The sequence below is a fragment of the Tympanuchus pallidicinctus genome, unplaced genomic scaffold, assembly GCF_026119805.1.
Source record: "Tympanuchus pallidicinctus isolate F22 unplaced genomic scaffold, pur_lepc_1.0 scaffold3, whole genome shotgun sequence".
NCBI lineage: Eukaryota > Metazoa > Chordata > Aves > Galliformes > Phasianidae > Tympanuchus > Tympanuchus pallidicinctus.
The window spans coordinates 8,651,676-8,670,716 of NW_026294747.1; the positions used below are offsets into that span (position 1 = coordinate 8,651,676).

The 19,041-nt window shown below is 42.2% G+C and overlaps 1 long non-coding RNA gene across 1 annotated transcript in view; it reads left to right on the forward strand.

Moving 5' to 3' along the window:
- Nucleotides 1-19,041, forward strand: part of LOC128086930 (uncharacterized) — a 48,232-nt gene that overhangs the window by 18,922 nt on the left and 10,269 nt on the right. Inside the window, exons 2-4 of the long non-coding RNA XR_008209604.1 lie at nt 9,760-9,856; nt 9,964-10,104; nt 18,450-18,584. This is a non-coding gene — a long non-coding RNA (uncharacterized LOC128086930). The remainder of the gene's footprint in view (nt 1-9,759; nt 9,857-9,963; nt 10,105-18,449; nt 18,585-19,041) is intronic.

Consider the following 19,041-nt stretch of genomic DNA (forward strand, 5'->3'; position numbering starts at 1 on the left):
TCACGTTTGGGCAGTTTTTCTTGAAAACTGTCAAGAATGTGAGCTAAAGGAGTGTTGCTGGAAATCTATACGTCTCGCTATACCTCTAACGCTGCTGGAAAGAGCCACGAGGTTTTATTCTGGTTTATGCAAAAATGTGTAAAATGACAACATGCTATGGAGAACTAAAATCATGCCGTCCCCTCCTTTCCCCACCATGTTGCTCAATGCGGCTCCCTTTGCTCGAGTGCCATCATCCAGCTGCCTCGCACTGGGTGCAGGAGGTCTGACCGCTTTGTGCGGGGCTGGGGTTATGCTGGCAGCATCGCTCTGCTTGCCTCCAGTCTGCATCACCACCACCTGGTGCCCGGGATGTACTTCAATGCATCTGTCGGTGCTTTCAGGGCAAGGGAGGCAGAGTCGTTCCTTTCTGACTCCTGTGGCAGCTTGTAATATTTCCAGAACAAGGTGACTTTTTTTTTTTTTTTTTTTTTTCCATTGAGAAGGGAAACTTTCAAAATCTTTTGTGTATTTGCATGTATTAATAAAAATGTCTAAATATGCTATGTGCATTTAGAGCTATATGCGTGTAAAATAAATATTTCTCCAAGTATATATAGTTAGAGATTAGACTGATGCCAAATCAGACTTGCCCACTTTAAATCCCAGATTGCCTTGTCCCTTTTCAGCCAGCAGGCACATATCAGAGTCAGCTGCAGAGATAAGTCACCTTCACCAAGGCAGGGTGATTACAACCTGCTGATCTGAACTCCCCCAGACTCTCTCAGTATTTTTGATCCAGATCTAAGCTTGGTGGCACAAGCCTGTTTCTAGCACTAGTGCAGATAGCTGAAACACTACAGCAATCACAGCTGAGCACTAGAAAATGGAAGAAGCAAGTCAGTCACATGGGGGAGATGAAAGCCAACACTAAGTGCTGTGATTATTCTGTCAAAATGGCTGCTATGAACGTGTCTTTAAAAAAGATTCCTTAGCTAAACAATACCATCAGGTGATATTAACTGGTGTCACCTTCTAATCTGGGCTTGTGAACTGGCTGACTTGTGAATACTTTGCAGCTAACTGTTAGGAGAGGGACAGCAGTTCTTGCCCAGCTGGAGGCCCACCAACGTGCAATGCAGACGTGTTGGAGAGGGGCTAACAGCCACAAATGCCTTGTCACACAACCTGCTGGTACCACCCTGGGAACTGTTGCCTGTGCTCCAGCAAAGGGCTGGGACAAAGTGACAGAGTGAGTGATGTAAGAAGGTATCTGGTGATTCCAGCTAGTGGTTCACTTAAAAACTTGGTTAGAAACTGTGATAAAGTTTTGGGACCTCAACTTGGGGGTCATTTCTGCATTGTTGCTTGATATAGTCATGTGAAAGTTGACTTCTGCAGCATTTGTTTTGTTTGAACTTCACTGTCATTGTAAGAGGCAAAGCTATGCTTGGGCTGACTTGAAACTCAGCATTCGTGGCCCAGCCATTTAGAGCTGCTACAAACCCAAAAAGCCCGGTTCTGTTATTTGTGTGGTAGGTGGATGAAACTCACGGTCTTGATGCAGTGGTTGCATGTGCATCTGCTACAAGAAGCTCTTATCATGTATTTCTCCAACAGCCAGGTTTTGTGGAGCTCCCTCAGTGAGAAGAACATAGCTCTGTGTTTTCAATGATACTGAGTGACTATTCAAAGAATTCAAGAACAGGAGAAAAGAGAGAGATTTTTGTCACATAACTGATCTGTTTTTGTTTGTTTGTTTTTTTCCATGAAAGCATCAACGTTAAACCCCAAAAAAGTCCCTTTAAAATGTCAAGATGATGTAAGATACCTGCATCCCACCCTTCTTGGGTGTTCTTGGCTCCACTGTCCTTGACCTGAGTAATTTCAATACTATTTGTTTTGAGTAATTTTGGTTTTGCTGCTGCGTGTCCTTGTGAATAAGAAACAGTGTTTCCATTGGCAGCAGTTAGTCCTCCATCCACCCATGTCTAAAGCATGATAAAAGCACAGAATGAACTCCCAGACTCTGACCTTTAAAGCACGTGTGTGTTTCCTCATACGAGCAACATTTCATCCTTTAAATGCTCAGCATCCGTGCTAATGGAAGAGGTTGGCAGTCGTAAGATTTGAGTCCAGGTTTTGAAGATACCTTGAAGGATTTGGAAGTTTGGTGATGGCACTTACAAATCCAGATCTAACTTCTGTAACTTGAGATCTGACTGGATGAAATCACTGGGACCTCTGCCTGTGCCTATTTGGGTGTTACGATTTCATGCTCATAATTTCCTGGGGCTGAGATTCAGACTTTCTAGCTGAACCAACTTTAAAGAGGAAGAAGCAGGTTGCTAATAAGGCTAGCTCTCCAGGGATCTTTTTTTTTCTTTGCGTATTCACATTTCTGGGAACTCCACACTGCACAACCAAAGGTCTTTTCAGGTTTAAAAAAGCAAGAAGGATTCTTGCAAGTTTATGGGAGGCATCTTTTTGGCCTCTGTGTGCTCTTGGCTGTAATCTTGAAATCTATTGGGAAATGAGAGAGAATGTGGCCTTCTGCACAGTGCCACAGTGCCTGCTGGTTTTATACTTATACAATTTGAAATGCTTCAAGCAATTTCTGTTTAAGAAGAATCAATCTTCCAAGAAGTGTGTCTGCTCCCAACAGGAGGACTGCAGTTCCCATAAACTTCTCCAAAGCTTGAAGGAGGTTCCTTGCTGGATCTGTAAGGACACCTTGTCAAGTTTAGAGCTATGAGAAGTATCTGTGCTGGGTTCGGATTTCATGACCTTTTGTTCCTTGCAAAGCCTATAATCCCCTTTACTCTTCACTGAAATGTTGAATGACTAGATTCATAACGTTACTGGTGTCGGTGGCTGCAAAAGGTAGAAGCTGTCACTTACTAGGAGTGTTAATGGATGTGTTGGATGACTTTGTGGGATGCCTAGCTTATTTTTGTTTGGTGCTGTTACACAGTTATGGCTTTTATCTTGTTATATTCCTAGAACCAACATCAAAACCTGTGCTTGCATCTCCCTCACTCCTCCTTTATGGCCAAGAAATAAAGGGTAATGCTGCTATTTGGGAGACTGCACTGTTTAGAGGTGAGGGGGGTACATTGTGTCTAAAGGTCCTGTGTCTGGGTGTCTGCCCCACAGCATCTTCAGCTCCAAGTTCTGCCTCTTCCTAAGTGGCGATCTCTAAACGTGTGCTGGAGTAACTATTAGTTTGATGCATGACTGCGGCAGGATAATTATCCTCTAATGTAAGATTTTGCTCATACTGTGCCAAGGGCAAAAGTTATTGTCATTCTGGAACAGAAAAGTGTATAGGAGTTACATATCTATAGAGTAAGTGCCTGCACAGAGAAGTACTGATTCTGTTCCCAAGTGGAATGGAGTGAGGCTGGAGTGAGTGATGTACTATTGTATGCTTATCTGGGACTTGCTTCCTTATTTCCCCCCTTCCCTCACCCTTAGAAGTCCATAAGAACCCCCTCAATTTTTTGTCAAGGTCATGTAATGGTTACATGATTTTGAAAAGAGATGTATAATCCTGAGTTAGACCCTGATTTATTTGACCTGTTGAAATCTTAGGGCTTGTGATCCCATAAGAATTTAAGAAAAAACAGTGGAGTTTGGGCTTTTTTTCTATGCAGGCATGTTACTTTGGCTGGAGGCTTCCATTGCAGCACCTCTTGCTTCCATGTGACATTACATGAATCCTTACATTTTCAGCTCTTCACTCTCCTGCTCAGTGAGATATAGAAAATCTTGATTTATCTCTGCCTTACGGGTTAACATGTTGCTTGTTTGCACTGTGTTGTGTGATCCCCTGATGAAAGCTGTCGTATAAGCTCTGATAATCCAGCACACTCATACTGGAAAGCATGCAGTCTGAAAAGTTAGACATGCTTTCTTCTCACTTTGAGAGAAGACAAGTCTTTCAGCATGTTTTGTTTTCAGATTGTGATCTTTAACCTTGATGCTTACAATGGTTGGAAGAGAGAGAGTGTGTTTCTGGTAGAGATTAACCAGACAGAGACTAGTGGAGCAGCTGGGGGGGATCCCAGCTCTTTACTGTACAGCTCACCTAGCCCAAGAGTGAAGTCTGTGTCATGTCAGCAAGGAAAGATCTGCCTCTACTTGGCAACTAATCCGTACTACTAAGCTTGCTTTCTTACTGTTCTTTCTCTCACTGTTGTTGGTATTATCTTCAACTTCTTATGTCAGTTTTCTTCTCCAGGCACATGGAGTGCTACCACTGTATTTTCTTACCAAACCTGAGATGAGGAAGTAATACGAAGTGATAGTCTTACAATGACATTTAATGGTTTTTCTTTCCCTTCTTTGGGAATATGGAGAAGGAAGCATAGGGAAGTTTCAGGATTTTGTTTTGGCTTTGATTTGCTGAGGTATAGAAACTAGATGAAATGAACAGCCTGGATTTTCAGTTTCAATTCTTCTGTCCTCTGGTTTCGTCATTATGGAAATGTACACAGTGCACAGAGAGTCCCATTGCCACATCTTCCAACAAGACCAGTGTAAAATTGGCTTGGTTATATAATTGTTTTAAATCCTCGTTGTCCACTGTATTCTTTCTGATTAAGTAATCTAAAGATATGTATCCAAATCAAGATGTTCTTAATCTCAGAAGTTGTCATAGTGGCTTTTGTCTTAGATTCTGACTGCAGGACTTAAACCACTTTCTGCAGTCAGTCAGCACTCCTACAGCTTGAATGTTAGTACAGTATTTTCAAAGAGGCTGATACTTCTGCAACACAGGGTGAAGTGATTCAGCATTCCTTGGCATGTCCTGGAACAAGGGTAGTGAGAAGGAGCACAGTCAGCACCCACTGGCCTAACTCCTGGCAGTGCAGAGAAATGTTCTCAGGGCGTATTTTGAACGAATCCACCTACACCCCAAAAATGTTCTTACTTGGAGAGGTTTTGCATGGGTCTGAGCCATTTCCTTAAAAAATATTTCATTTGAGAATCTGATATGTTCACTATATACCAATAGTGCTGTGGTAATAAACAAGTGAGAGTTCTCACAATTAATGCCAGCGTTGCAGCTCATCTCTTTCAGATTAAAATATGTAGTTTCGTGGTCTTAGAGAAAGGGATTCCAAAATACCTAGTACTTGAGGGGATTAGCCAAAAACATGAACACTCGTGTTTCAGCTTAATAGCCTGTGTGGATGCTGTCATTCTGCCCTCAGGAGCTGTGGGTTGGCATCAAAACTGTGTCTGAGCGTGTTGAGAGAAGTTTAAGTATTATTAATATATGGGACACATTCCACTGATGTGCAGCTTCGAGGTGCTGAGGACGCCCTTGTTAAGATCTTGGCAGATCATCACAAGCATCTTCCGTGCTTTTGACCTGAGGGAGGTGTTCCTTCTTGAGCTCCATTAGTCAGGAAAAAAGGGGAATGTTTCAAAATAAAGCTGAAGTTAAAACTTGGGGAAAAAATCTTCTGCCTTTTTAGAGTAAAAGCTGGTTCTGGGGCATGTAGTTGCAGGCATGTGCAATGCCATAGGAGTTGTGAGGAAAGCGTAAGCCTGCCTGAAAAGCGAACTCTCTGCGTGGTCTGACAAGTACTGACTTCTCTGCTGAAGACTTGCACCTTGCTAGGAAGTTTTCCAGCTCAAGCAGACATGTACCTAGCAGTGAGAAATAGGCACTTAAGTGAACTTCATTGAACATATAGAAAATATCTCAACTTTTACTGTAAAAATCTTTCCACTGTGCGTGTGAACTGATTGCATAGGTCTTTGTGACAAAACATTAGAGTAAAATGAGAGTGTGCTAAAGTCAAAGTGTGCTTTTTAGCACCTGGACTCCCTGTGGCTGTTCAGGGGGGCATCTGTCTTCTTTGGCTCTCCTATTGCAGCTACGTGAGGAACGTGTTGAGAACTGTTAACATAATATGTATCAGTTCTTCCTCCACAGAGGATCTAAATGGTTGCACAAACACATCGAGAGCAGTGTCTTTTGCAATCTTATCCTATCAACTCCTGTCCTAAGCATAGGTTACCTATAGATGAATGTTAATTCTCCAGAAAGGAAACAGACAAACAAGTATCATGCAAAAAGATACATAGAATCACCAAGGTTGGAAAAGACCTCCAAGATCATTCAGTCCAATGGTCCACCTATCACCAATATTACTCATTAAACCATGTCCCTTGGTACAGTGTTTAAATGTTTCTTGAACACCTTCAGGGATGGTGACTCCACCACCTCCCTGGGCAGCCTGTGCCTCACCACTCTCTCCAAAGAAGTATTTCCTAACGACCATCCTGAATCTCCCCTTGTGCAGCTTGAGGCCATTCCCTCTCATCCTACTGCTAGTTACATGGGAGAGGAGTGTTGTGGGAGAATTGAATGCTTTGCTGAAGTCCTGATAGACTGACTACATCAGCTGCCTTTCCCTCATCCACCATGCGGGTCACCTGGTCATAGAATGAGATGAGGTCGGTCAGGCAAGACCTGCTTTTCATGAACCTGTGCTGGCTGGCCTGATCCCCCAATTGTCCTGCACGTGCCCTGTGATCTCCCTCAAGATTATATACTTCATAACCATACCTGGCACCAAGGTCAGCCTGACAAGCCTGTAGTTTTCCAGATCCTGTTACAGTGATCAAACAACTGGCGTTGGATCCTGTGATACTGACTGGACAACAGATATAATCACTGTTACACTGAGTTATTATCTGTTGTTCACTTACTTCGAATGAAAATGCTGGAAGCTGGTTTAAATACGCAAGCACGCTTTCTGCCTTGTACCAAATGTTTTCAACACTAGGTACAGATAAATAAGTCCAAAGAAAATTTAATTATGGTATGTAGTTAGCTTTTCTTTCCCTTCAAAGCTTGGAATGTGGTCATTTTTACAGTTTGTAAGAACTCGCAATGTTTAGAGGCTTGAAGAAACAATGGTAACTTCTGTGCAGCTGGAGGCCCCTGTTCCCCACTGCATTCTTCGCAGGAGACAATTCTTGAGTGCTCCGAATATTTAAATGGTCCCTGGTGTGCTCACCAACTCAGGCAGGATTGTAGTTTGAATATTGCTGTGGTTTTTATGCCTAAACTTCCTGGTGAGAAGAGCAGCAGCTGAGAATGCTCCTTTGAGCAGGAGCTTGGGCTCAGTGACATCCTGGGGTCCTTGCCACTGCGTGTTTTGTGATGCCGTGTGGTACTTTGTGGAGGTGATGCTGAGGTTCGATAATAACTAAAGCTGAGCAAGCAGACAAGGTGCAAAAGCAGGCTGAATAATTAAAATGTAGTTAGGAGTGTGTCATGAGGGGAACGTTGGGGGATGGCTGTTATATTCGTATGCCTCTGCATCTGCTGGGATTTGCCTATTTCTGTATTAAGCTAGAAGTTTAAAGGTATAATTCTCTATTTCCTGAGATAACTAGGCTGCTGGAGATGTTTATAACAATTAGTTTCTCTGGTCAGAATAGGCCAAAAAGATTCATGTGCTTTGGATGAGTGTGCCTCTATTGGTGTTTCGAAATATTCCTTCATCTTAATCTTTAAATCACCTTGTGCAAGCTGCTGTGAAGAGCGAAGTGTCAGGGAAGGGGCTTTTTGTTGTTCTTAGATGCTCTGAAGTTGTATTTGTCATCTGGCTTTAAAAAAATAAATAAATAAATAAAAGCATAAGCAAAATAGAAAACGTTTACTATTTAAAATCTGATTACTCTATGTGTGAACAGCTTGAGTCCAGTTGGCCTGCTGTAGATCTGGAAGGGATTCTTTGGGTAAATAACCTTGTATGTTTTCTATTTCAGCTAAAAACAAGTCATTTCTTGAACTAGATTTGCAGTGGCTAAATTCAACAAAATTTTAAATGCAAGCTGAAAGGGCGGTACAAGAAGTCTTGAAACACCACTATTTGCTGCCAAGAGAAAACTTTCATCAGAGTGAGGAGAAATTGTATGGGATTGATTTTAAATTTTAATTATTTCTGGTATACAAGTAACGTAGGGGAGAAAACAGTTCTATCCCATAATTTACATTCGTAAGTAGGGGATCCTAGCTTCATGCTCCTTGTGTGTTCTCCCGGATGCATTTTCAGAGAGACTCGGTGCTTCAGCAAGTGAAGTCCAAAAGGCTTGGTGATGGCCATTGTTTTCTTCCCTGTGGGACCTTCAGATGTTTAAAATGCTGTGCCCACAGCCATCATCCTGCACTCCACTGATAGCAGCCTGGGCCAGGGCCTCTAATCCCAGAAGCAGTTAAGTCATCCTGAGTAGAAAGCAGGTCATATTTGTGGCTTCCCAGGCTGCCAGAGAGAGCATGTTGGTGGCAGCAGCTTGTCCCCATCAGCTGTGGTAGCTGTAACCCACTGCGTTGGCAGGGGAGGAAGCCACAGCCCCACCAAGCCCAGCAGAGGATAAGTGTCCTGCTTACAGGGAGGGAAGGAAGGTCTGCTGCAAGGAGCAGTTGTCCAGCTGAACTGATCTCCCACAAGAAATCTAGGGCAAGTTTTAAAATCGACCTGGTTCAGTGTCTGTCAGAGGCAGACCCGGAAGCCTTGCTCTGTCCTGTGGGGCCTTGCTGAGACAGTCAAATTGATATCTAGGGGTATGCAGGAGAGGAGCTAAGCCCAAAAGCACACAGCTGTTTTACCATCTTAGAAAGTCTAGCTTACTTACGAAAAGGAATTTTTGCATGTTGATTCGTATGATTTTCTTTGGAGAGGGACAGTCCTTTGGGCTCTCTGCTTTTTCACTCATCTGTTAAAAAGCTCCATTTTGGGACATCCCAATTCTTCCAGCCAAGAAGAGCTGGATTCTGCTCCTGGCTTGCTCAGAAGTGGTTGCTCAAGAGCAAAATGAAGCATTCCTGTCAGGAGTTGGATGCGCAACATCCAATGTGCTCCCAGGGTCAGAGAAAGAGGTCTTAGGCTCGAAAAGAAATCCTCCGCATGGCAGTACATTACGTCAGTACAGAATTGGACTGTCCAATTCTGCATTCCAGCATGAAACACAGCAGCCAGGTGCTATGTCCAGCAACACACAAGTTTAATAAACTTCCTGTTATACTTGCAGACAGAATAAATAGTTCCATAGAGTCTGCTTAACAAAGCCAACTTGCACACCTCTCTGTATTGCAAGTAGAACTGCTACAGTTAAGGGACTGTCAACATTTCCCATCTGGATGGATGATTTAGCTGCTGTGCTTCACATCAGGGCTAATTTTGCATTTGACTTACCCGGTGCTGCTGCAAGGTTTCTGTTTTTACCAAGCATAATTTGTATCCACTTGACCATGTCATTCTTGGGCTTGAAAAAGTCTTGAGCAGCAGAAGTGGATCTTTTGCAAATACTTGGTGAATGAGAAGAAACTTAGAGGCAGATGCACACGTGGTCTGGGGATGGCAAGCATTCCCTTGTCTTTGCTTTTAGTTTTAAATGACTCGTTAGTGTCTGCACCCCCAGCTTTCTGTTCGATACTGGACTCACAGTGTTTCTGTAGAAAGCAAACTTATTGCACTGCGTAATGAGATTTGAATGCAAATGTTTAATTAACATTATCTGTTCAGGCGCATTACTTAAACAAAAGTTAACCTTTCTGTGCCTAGGCTGAATGGAACTTTGAAACTGAAGGTTATTTTTTTCGTTTCTCTGACCAGTGCTGTGGATTGATGTACTGTTGATACAACCGCTTTCTCAGATTTCATGTATGGAAGTCAATGATGGAGTAGTAACTTAATTAATTTGGCCCATACTGACTCAATTGAATACTAATATTTTGACCTTATTCCCTAGGAAATATTCTTCCTGCTACAAAAAGTTGGAATGCGTGGCCATCCCTGCGGCGTGAGCCATGTTTATGACAAGCTTTCAGAAAGATAATATTTCACATGTAAGTGCATGGCTGATGGTTCTTAACACATTTTATATAATCAGAAAGAGGTATAGGCCATCATTTTCCTATGTCTTTTGATATTCCTTTTTTTCCCTTTTTTTTAGCGTACTGAGAATTATACTGCTGTGTGCACCGTGACCCAAGAGTGACAAGGATGTGAATCCTGTGCATTGCTGACCTCGCCTGGGCTGACTCAGACTCTCAAACCTCAGACCTCATTGCAGAGAACAATTGCATCTACAAAGGTATTGAAGCAAGCAACTCCTTTGATACTTTTGTGCACCTAAAGCCTGCAGTAGATCCACCAGCCTCCATTAAGGAGAGATGTGGGAAGCTGGGCGTCTGTTACACATTGACCAACCCATATAGTCTAACTCAGTAATCACTGAGCTGAAATCTGCCTGGTTATCTCAAGAAGGTGAAGGAAACTGGGTTAGAAATTATGTTTTGTGAGAACACAATGCAAATTCCTGAACCATTTTCAGTCTGGAGAGCATGTTATTGTTGTACAGTTGATAACACTTCATGGAATCTTATTTTCTGTGCCTTAAGGGAAATACAATTAAGTGAATTTCTATTTTAAAACACGACTCTTTCCTGTCACTGATGAAGCAATAACAATTACAGAACACGGGATTTTCTGGGAGCGTTGAGTGCTTGTTCTCATTGGTCTTAATTTTACTGCTTCTATTTGAGTCATATCTATAATATTCTCTGAGGTAGCCTACTAGAAACCTTACTGATTTTACTGGTGACTCCTGGCTGGTGTGTACTTGCTGCCCATTAAGGCTAGATGAAGGGCACATCCCATAACTGCAGGTGTCAATTTTGGAGGTGCTGTGGTATTTCTGGACAGGACTGTACATGATAGTAGCTGAGGTTTAGAATCACAGAATCATGAAGGTTGGAAAAGACCTTTAAGATCATCTAGTTCAAACATCAACCCAGCACTAACATGCCTACTAACCCATGTCCCTAAGCCTCTCATCTATGTGTTTCTGGCATCTGTGCCATGGACTGCTGCTGGCATCCAGATGAGTTTGTTTCTCCACATTGAGAACTGACCAAAAATTGTTCACAAGTGGTGCAAGTCCATTGTCCAGTCCTTGCCTTTCCACACTTATCATGGCTCAGCAAATACAGAGATTTGAATCTAACATGACAAGAAGTGTCAGGATTGGGGATTAATTCTGTGAAATAATTTCCTTGATGGGATACTGCCAGGAAGCTTGACTCTGCATTCTTTGGACACCCCAGGTTCCCATTAAACTGCATGGAGAGGGCAAGGAATGCAATACAGGCTTGTAATCGTTTCAGTTAGATAGAGATATCTTAGCACATAAGTGGGATGCTCTCAAGAGCCTGCTTGTGCCAAAAAGATGACCCTTCTAGGACTGGGACCATTTATAGAATGCTGATTTTTAGAGCAGAGCACGTTTTTATAGCTGACTTTTGTAAATGTGAAATACCAGGCGAATTAAGCTTGACAGTGCTGACAGAGCCTTAATTAAATCAGTGTGAACAGTATCAGTCTTGCATAACTCTGTTTCCATCAAGAGCATCAGAAATTGAGATTTTTTTTTCTTTGTCCCTTGTAAGAGATGAAGTTCTGACAGCTTGTTCCCATTTCCAGTACTGCTGGTTCATTAATTCGCATCCATAACTCTAAGCTTTCTACTTCACTCCCCATCTCTCTTGGTTCTCTGTTTTGCTTCCTTAGCATTGACATCTTGGCTCATTCCCTACAGCTATATACTGGCTACAGAGAGTTCAAATATGCCTTTCCTGTAACCCTTCTGTCCCTCAGTTTAACCACAGAGGGTACAAATCTGCAGTCCCTAGCAAGATTTTGCAAAGTGCTAACTGCACTTGGAGTTGGTGTTCAGTTCTTTGGGGGGTTTTTTTGGGACCAAGTCTCTAGACAAAGCTGTCTTTCGAGTGCAACAAAAATTCAGCAATAGATAGAGTGTTGGGCCAGGGCTGCTCCAAAATGACAGCAATCCACATGACTTCCATGAAATGGGTGCAGGTTAATTGCTGAGTATTTTAAAGTTAAAGGTGATGAAATGTCTAGTCTTGCTGTCAGAGACTTGTCTTTTACCTGTCTGCTTGCACACAAGGGGGACTTCTGCATGCCAGCCTTTGAGTCATGCAGCAGGATGAGGGCAGCCACGTGTGCAATAAAGCACAAGCTAGGGCAGAGTCCTCTGGTTACTGGATGAGGGGCAAAAATTCTGGCACTCCCTTGCAGTAGATCACCTCTTTCTCTGGTTTTGAAGTCCACTAAAGCAGCTGGAAACAAGGAGGCAAGAGCTGTCTCTGTGTTGTGACCTTTACGTAAAGTTAGGGCAGGAAATGCTCATGTGATTTGTGCAATTCCAGCCAGCCTGGCTTTTCCCCAGGGGTCTGGATGCCAGTTGTCCTTGTGGCTTGACAGCCAGGGAGCACCCACTGTTGACAGAGAGCAGGCAGCATGAGTCTAGCTTTGTCTTGTCTGATGCCACATGCAGGTCTCCCCAGGAAAAGGAAATTTCCAGCTGCTACCAAAGACAGCTTGAAGTCTTCTTTTCTTCTGGAACGGTGCAAGAGGAACTTAACCTGGATGTGATATCTGGGATCTGGCCTGAAATCTCTTCTTCAGCTCAAGAAATAGGTTGCCTGTCTCCCTCTAAACATTTTTGGCTGTCTCTCCTTAAAAGCTTTATATAGCTTCACAAAATGACTCTCACATTCAGCACTGCAAAGCACATAAACAGGGGGAAGCTGAGAGTGCAGAAATGCGTAAGGCCTGTGACTGACTTGGTAGCACACGGGTGGTCACATGGGTTGACTTCACTTCTGCTCTCCCTTTCTGTCTTCTGCGTGCTTATCCCACTGATGTGCCTGATCTGATCATTCTGTGATGAGTTAGGCTTGATCAATGCTATGAACTTTGCGAGTGTTTTCTGGGAACATATGAACCAAGTTTTAGGGTGTGCCATAGTGCCATAGTGTCCTAAAATCCCAGCGTTTCTCTGGCTGCTGTTCATCTTCTTGTCTGTTCTCCATTTAGCTCCCTTTTGATTTTGCGTTCAGTCGGACTGCATCATGTAGAAAGCAAAGAAAGAGATTTTGTGGAAGACTACCAGAAGATTGTAATCTTCTGGTCTTATCTCTCATTCTAGACATATCCTGAAATGACTCGTTCTTTCTTCTCTTTTTATTTTCACAGTGTAAGCATTTCACAGAGGAGGTGACATCTTCCAGTGCTGTAACATTTCGTCTCCCTATGTCTTCGCATTTTTTTCCACTTTCTCATCTGCGTGTTACAAACTTAATTGAACTGCACAATGACTTTAAAAATACAAATTCTAACAAAGACTAATGAGGATGTTTCTTGGCAGTTGGTCACTGTTTTGCCTTGGGCCCATAACTTTGCTTGCTGCACTCTGCTGGGTGCTTAGTCCATGGTTATGTATAAAGATAACTACTTTGAGATGATTGTATCACAGTTTCTTTGTATGCTTTCAGAAGGATTTAACCTTGTATAATCTGCCCATTATGACCACATTTTCCAACAATAGCAGGCTGCAGAATACAGTACAACAGTGTCAGCATTCCTGTTTCTGTTCATTCTGTCGTTATATTTAGGTTCCACTGAGCCAGTTTGAGAGCACACAGAAAAGAAACACAAGCTCAAAGCAATGCTGTCAGTTTTAGTCCACAAGCAAAGATGGCAAAGGCAGTATATGAGGTGTGTGATTATTTTTTTTTTTTTCTGTCTAAAACTGGCTGTGAGAATAGCATAAGCTTAGGTGAGACCCTTTTTATCTAATCATCCACATCAAGTAATTTTCTGATTTGGTTGGACCAGCCTTACGTGAAGGCATTGGAGAATCGTTGCAGCACCTATCATTTTTCTTTATGGGATTGCTGGCAGCTTTCCACAGACCGTGTATCTTGCAAGCACAAGCATGCAGAGTCTGTCTTTTGAAAGCGTAGGGAACTTCCTATTCTTCTTGTTGTCTTATGACCTGTTTTCCACAAGCAATACCACAATACTTTTATAGCAAAGCAATTTGTCGTGATCTGCTTATTTCTTCTGCAAGTATGGTTAGCAGTTGCAGGAGTCATATTCCACTTAAGATTAGAGTAGAAATAACTTTGCCTTAGTTTCCTGTCTGATTAATACTGTAAGTGATGTTTAAAGAGTTGAGCAGTCATGTTCCTTTGAAAGACCTTTTCCTTTGCGTTATTGTAAATGAACACCTTCATTTTCTGAGTAGCATGTGTCAGGAAAATCTTGAACCCGTTTTGAAGGCATGTTATTGCCACATAGGTGCATGGGTCAGTCTTTTGCAAGGCTAGAAAGGATCTCAGTTTGCCTCAAAGTGTACTTCTGGTTCCTAGAAATACTCTTGTTAAAAGATAAGCAAAACAATGTAATTGTGGATGTCCAATGGGTATTCTAAATGGAGTTAAGTCCTCCTTGTGCACCATGTAAATGGTCATAGAAGAAAAAATCCAGATGGCCTGATCATAAAGCAATTGATTGCTTAATGAGGTTTCAAGCTGGGGCATCTGGGAGAAGAACTGTGGAGCAGAATGCTAAAAGGAAAGGCTGTGTTCATCCTGACTGGGGAAAGCTCATGCCTTGGAATTAGAAAAGTGTCCAGAGTCCCTTATGGAGGGGAAATGGCTTCTTCTTTTGGCCGCTGTTAATTAATGTAAGAATTTCCCAGCCACACTACCTTTGGAATTGAGGGCAAGTTTATGCAGTTTGTTACTGAGTGGGAGAAGGCCTACAGGGAAGCTGTGTCCTCAGGGAAGGGCACTGTGGAAATCCCTTGTGCCTGTGTGAGGGTTTGGTAATATTGGTAATATATATAAATACTACTGTGCAGAGAATAGAGCCAATCTTGAGTTTGTTCCATGTGCCATCCATAGAGACTTCTACCTCTGCTGGAGCTATCTTCGTGCTCTGCAGTTAATACAAACAATGTGCTTAGAAATGCATTGTCTGTGGCAGATCTGACATCACAACCAAATTCTTTAACATAACATATTTAGGAGGAATCGTGTGTCAGCTGCCTAGCACTGAAATGTATGGAATGGAATTAAGCAAATCTTTTCTTAATTAAAAAATGAAAATGGATTCTGAACTTTATCTAAGGGTCACTTTGGGATGATTTCTAGACAGAAAAAATCTTGGCTTTCTGGCAGGACAGCTGTGAGGGAGTGTTCTATTCATTAGTACACAATTTGTCCAAGAAAATATGTTCCAAGTCCTAATCAATTTAGATGAAAACTTACTGGACAGGGTTCAAGCAGGCCAGTTATGGAGTCTTATAAAGCCAAACCCACATGTCTCAGTGGGCAAGAAGCAAGATAATCTTAGCTTACAATGGAATGTTTAAATTTATACTGCTAAGACACTGACACAGGCACGAGGGTTGTGGGGTTTTTTTGGTGTTTTTTTGTTGTTGTTGTTATTGTGGATTGTTCTGGTGGTTTTTTTTTGTAGTTGTTGTTGTTGTGTTTTGTCTTTTTTAAACAAGAAACATGTGAAGAACTAGAAATTTTAAGAGAGAGTGTGTCCCTTTAAGATATAATCCTTCATAGGGAATGGACTGCAGCCAGGTTTGTCCTCACTTTAGCATCTATAGAAAGTATTTTGGAAGAGGATAGCTTCCAAAGCACTCAAAACGTAGGTGTGCCTCCAATGAAGGTCCTTGGCATCACAGGCTTTTGCAGATCTTTATAATTCCCAGCTGTATAAGGATTATTTTTTTTAATGAACTGCACCAATGGTGAAATACAGCAGTTTGGAGAAACCATTGTACAGTTGACCATTGGGAAAGTGATGCCATGCACAGCATTGTTCATCCATTCTGCACTTTTCATGACAACACAGAAAACCACAGGATAACACCTTCCCCCTCAAAAAAACCCTTCCTGATGTTAATGACCACTATTTTAGGTTTTGTTTTTCTGTCATTATGTTTCTCAGTTGTTGCAGCTACCATTTCATGCTGCTAGAGGGTAATTAAGTAACTCTGAAACCATGCATGTTCAGAGCCTCGCTGAAAATTCCCATAGGGATGAGCTATAACTAAGCAATCTTTAACTTGGGGAATATTTAATTTCTTCACTTGAAGTGTTTTTTTCTAACTTGTAGAGTCTTTGCCAAGGTTGATCTCCTCTGCAAGTGTGACTCAAATGTGTTTTTAGCAGTAACTAATGGTGCTTAGTAAAAAGCCACATAACAAGTAGATCTCTGTCCTGCCAGCTTACATCCATCTCTTTGCTGATGGATCCTCTTCTCTCCTGAATCCATCACTGGAAAGTGACACATTCACCATTTCTCCCGTTTCGTCACTCTCTTCTGGCACTGAAGTCCATGGAGGCCTTCAAGATTTTTTTTTCTTGTTGGATGTGACTGTCTATGCCACAGAGCAATCCCTCAGTCCTTAACTTGTTGCTCACCAGCTAAGGGCCTGACTTGTCTTTTCTGATTGTGACTCCTGAAACCTGAAGAGGCAGTGAAATACCGCCTCTGCAGGTTCTCCTCTCTCCAGCAGCACCGTCCTTAACAAACATCACCCATGCCCCTGTAGCCACACTCTGCTCAAGGGGGATTTACCCCCACGACGGGCTGGAAGAGAAATAAAGGGAATGTACAGTATTGTTAAGCAATTTGTGGTTCAAGTCACAAACTGGGGAGAATCCTCGACTACTGTAAACGCCAGTGGTTCGTTGTCTCGCAGCCTCTTCCTTCCTTCACGCCCTGCTCTGCCAAGTCAGCCACCTGAGACTGTGCTCATTGCTCTTGTTTTCCCTGGCTCTTCTCACTTGTTTACTTAAAATCTCTTTTTCCTCTTCTGCCCTTCATTTGAATTTCTTCTGGGAGGGTCTTATAAGGACACCTACTTTTCGCAAGAAAGCTTTAATCAGAATTTCCTGTGAGATAATAGACAGCTCTTTTTTTTTTTTTTAATGTTTTGAAATAGAAATGTGATCATTTTTCAAATGGCTCTTTCATGAAGTCTGCTTTAAAATAAACGCTTTTGTTACGGAAAGGAATGGTTTTAAGCCAGTTTAAAAATGAACTGTACAGAGGAGAATGGGTGCTTTGGATGCAGCGGGACAGCCAACCACCCAAGGGAAAATAGCCAGTGTTTTGCTGAAGCTGACTGCGTATTTTCATTTCCAAAATGCAGTCAAGACTAAAACCACCTGTGAGAGAGTCTAGCCTCTTGGGCTGGTTGAGGAGGGCCTAGTGTGGAGCATCTTGTCAAAAGGCACACTTGTTTTCGCTAGGCAAATCAATCAGTTTTTGTGGCAGATCTACAGCTCATTGAGATGAACTCATTAAATCTTTGTGCTACAAACCACAAGTGAGAGGTGCAATGTTTCATTGTTCAAACACAGAGAATAGACAGACGTCCTATGGAAAAGTGAGTCATGTTCTCTGTAGTACATTCTGTTCATTCTGCTATAATAAACATGAACGTTTGTTTTCTAAGAACATCAGCATCCAACTATAAACTTGATTAGGAGGGCGAGTTCCTCGGCCTGCTTCTGAGCTAGCATGTGCACTGCCATTGGGTTGCTCAGTTGTGTAATGGCACCAGTCATGACAGACTGCCTTTCCAAAAGGAAATAACAGTACTTTGCTCATTTCTTTCAAATCCATCCCAAATTTCTATTAAAGACATCAAAGCGATAACTCTAATACTTTCCATGCTTTCTGAACAACTCATCTTCTAAAGAAATTGCTGGAAACAAGGAACCAGCAAGGTTCCTTAATTTCTGGGCTTTAGACTTTTAAGAATCCCCTGGAAAGTCAAAACAAGTCACAAATCCATTCTGTCATGAAACTATTCTCCACATTTTGTGAGTTTGCATTAATTTCTGTGTTACTAGTTTGAGCTGGGTTGACATGCTACAAAAAATACCAGGAAAGGAAACAGGTCCTTATTCTAGTTGTTGTCTTTCTGATCTTATCTTCATGATTGCAGAAGCTAAGTTATCTAATCAAATACATTTCTTGTTTTTGTTGGAAGATTGTGGCCAAGAGAATGACTTTTAAATAGGATGATGGCTGGCTGCATCTAGAACTAGTAGTGAAATACTACTAGTAGTTGTCTGCTGGAAACAAAGGAAATTCTGGGAAGGAAGTTTCTGTGCAGCATAAACAGTGTTTTGGAAATCTGACTCTTGCCCAGTTGTAAGAATGGGCAATGTCTCCAGATTTTTAAATGCTTGCTGCGTTTCTAAGGACTCTAGATGTGATGGGAGGTATTTCTGCTGACTTCAGTGGAAAGAGAACTGTAGATTAGCCATGGACCAGGCACTGGTTATAGCTGCAGTCAGTTCTGCTGAAGCGTTTCATCTCTTTCCATAGAATCACTTGCTCATTACAGCTTTGTTTAATGCAGTGCTCCTGGAAGTGAGGTCCTTGTCCCAAGGTATCTGAAAGAAATAGCTGAGAACAATCAATATCTGTTGTCTGGCTCTGACAGGCAGGTATTCTCCAGCTCTTGGGGTGCTTGACAGTATACTAAGGCTTCTCATTTACCTGACTTTTTTTCTTCCACTTTCTGTCCAGACGTCAGAGGGGCAGTGGCAGGTGGTACAAGATAGAGCATTCACTGGAAAGCTGTGAAGTGGCAGCATGAGACTGCAGATGAAATGGCAACTTCACTCCTCAGAATAAACATACGTTGGGACACCCAAGTAGGAGGTAAGTAGCTTTTCCTCTTTTATGTAATGTTTGAAAGCATTGGAGTTCTACTGATCGTACCATAGGAAATATCTGGTGAGCATTATTTAGCTACATACTGAGAAAAAGATTTATATCTTTAAATCTTGAACAGATCCAGGATGTCTCAGTGCTTTCCCTGGCAAGAACACATGGCTGGTGTTGTTATTTTCTAGGTAAAATACAGGAAGTTTATCTAGTAACAGAGCATGTTAAATCCAGAGCAGCCTCAAGTCTCATAACACTCCCTGCACAGACATGCCTGTGTTGCAGGTGAAAGCACTGCCATCAAAAAAATGGAGAATGAGCTGATTTCTTCTATTTTTACTTTACCTTTCCCCAGTGGCACACTGTCTTCTCATCATGGCAACTGTCACCCCGTGGCCACCTGGCTAAAGTGATCTTATTTTTTCTTTTAATCTGCTGTACGTGCAGCGGG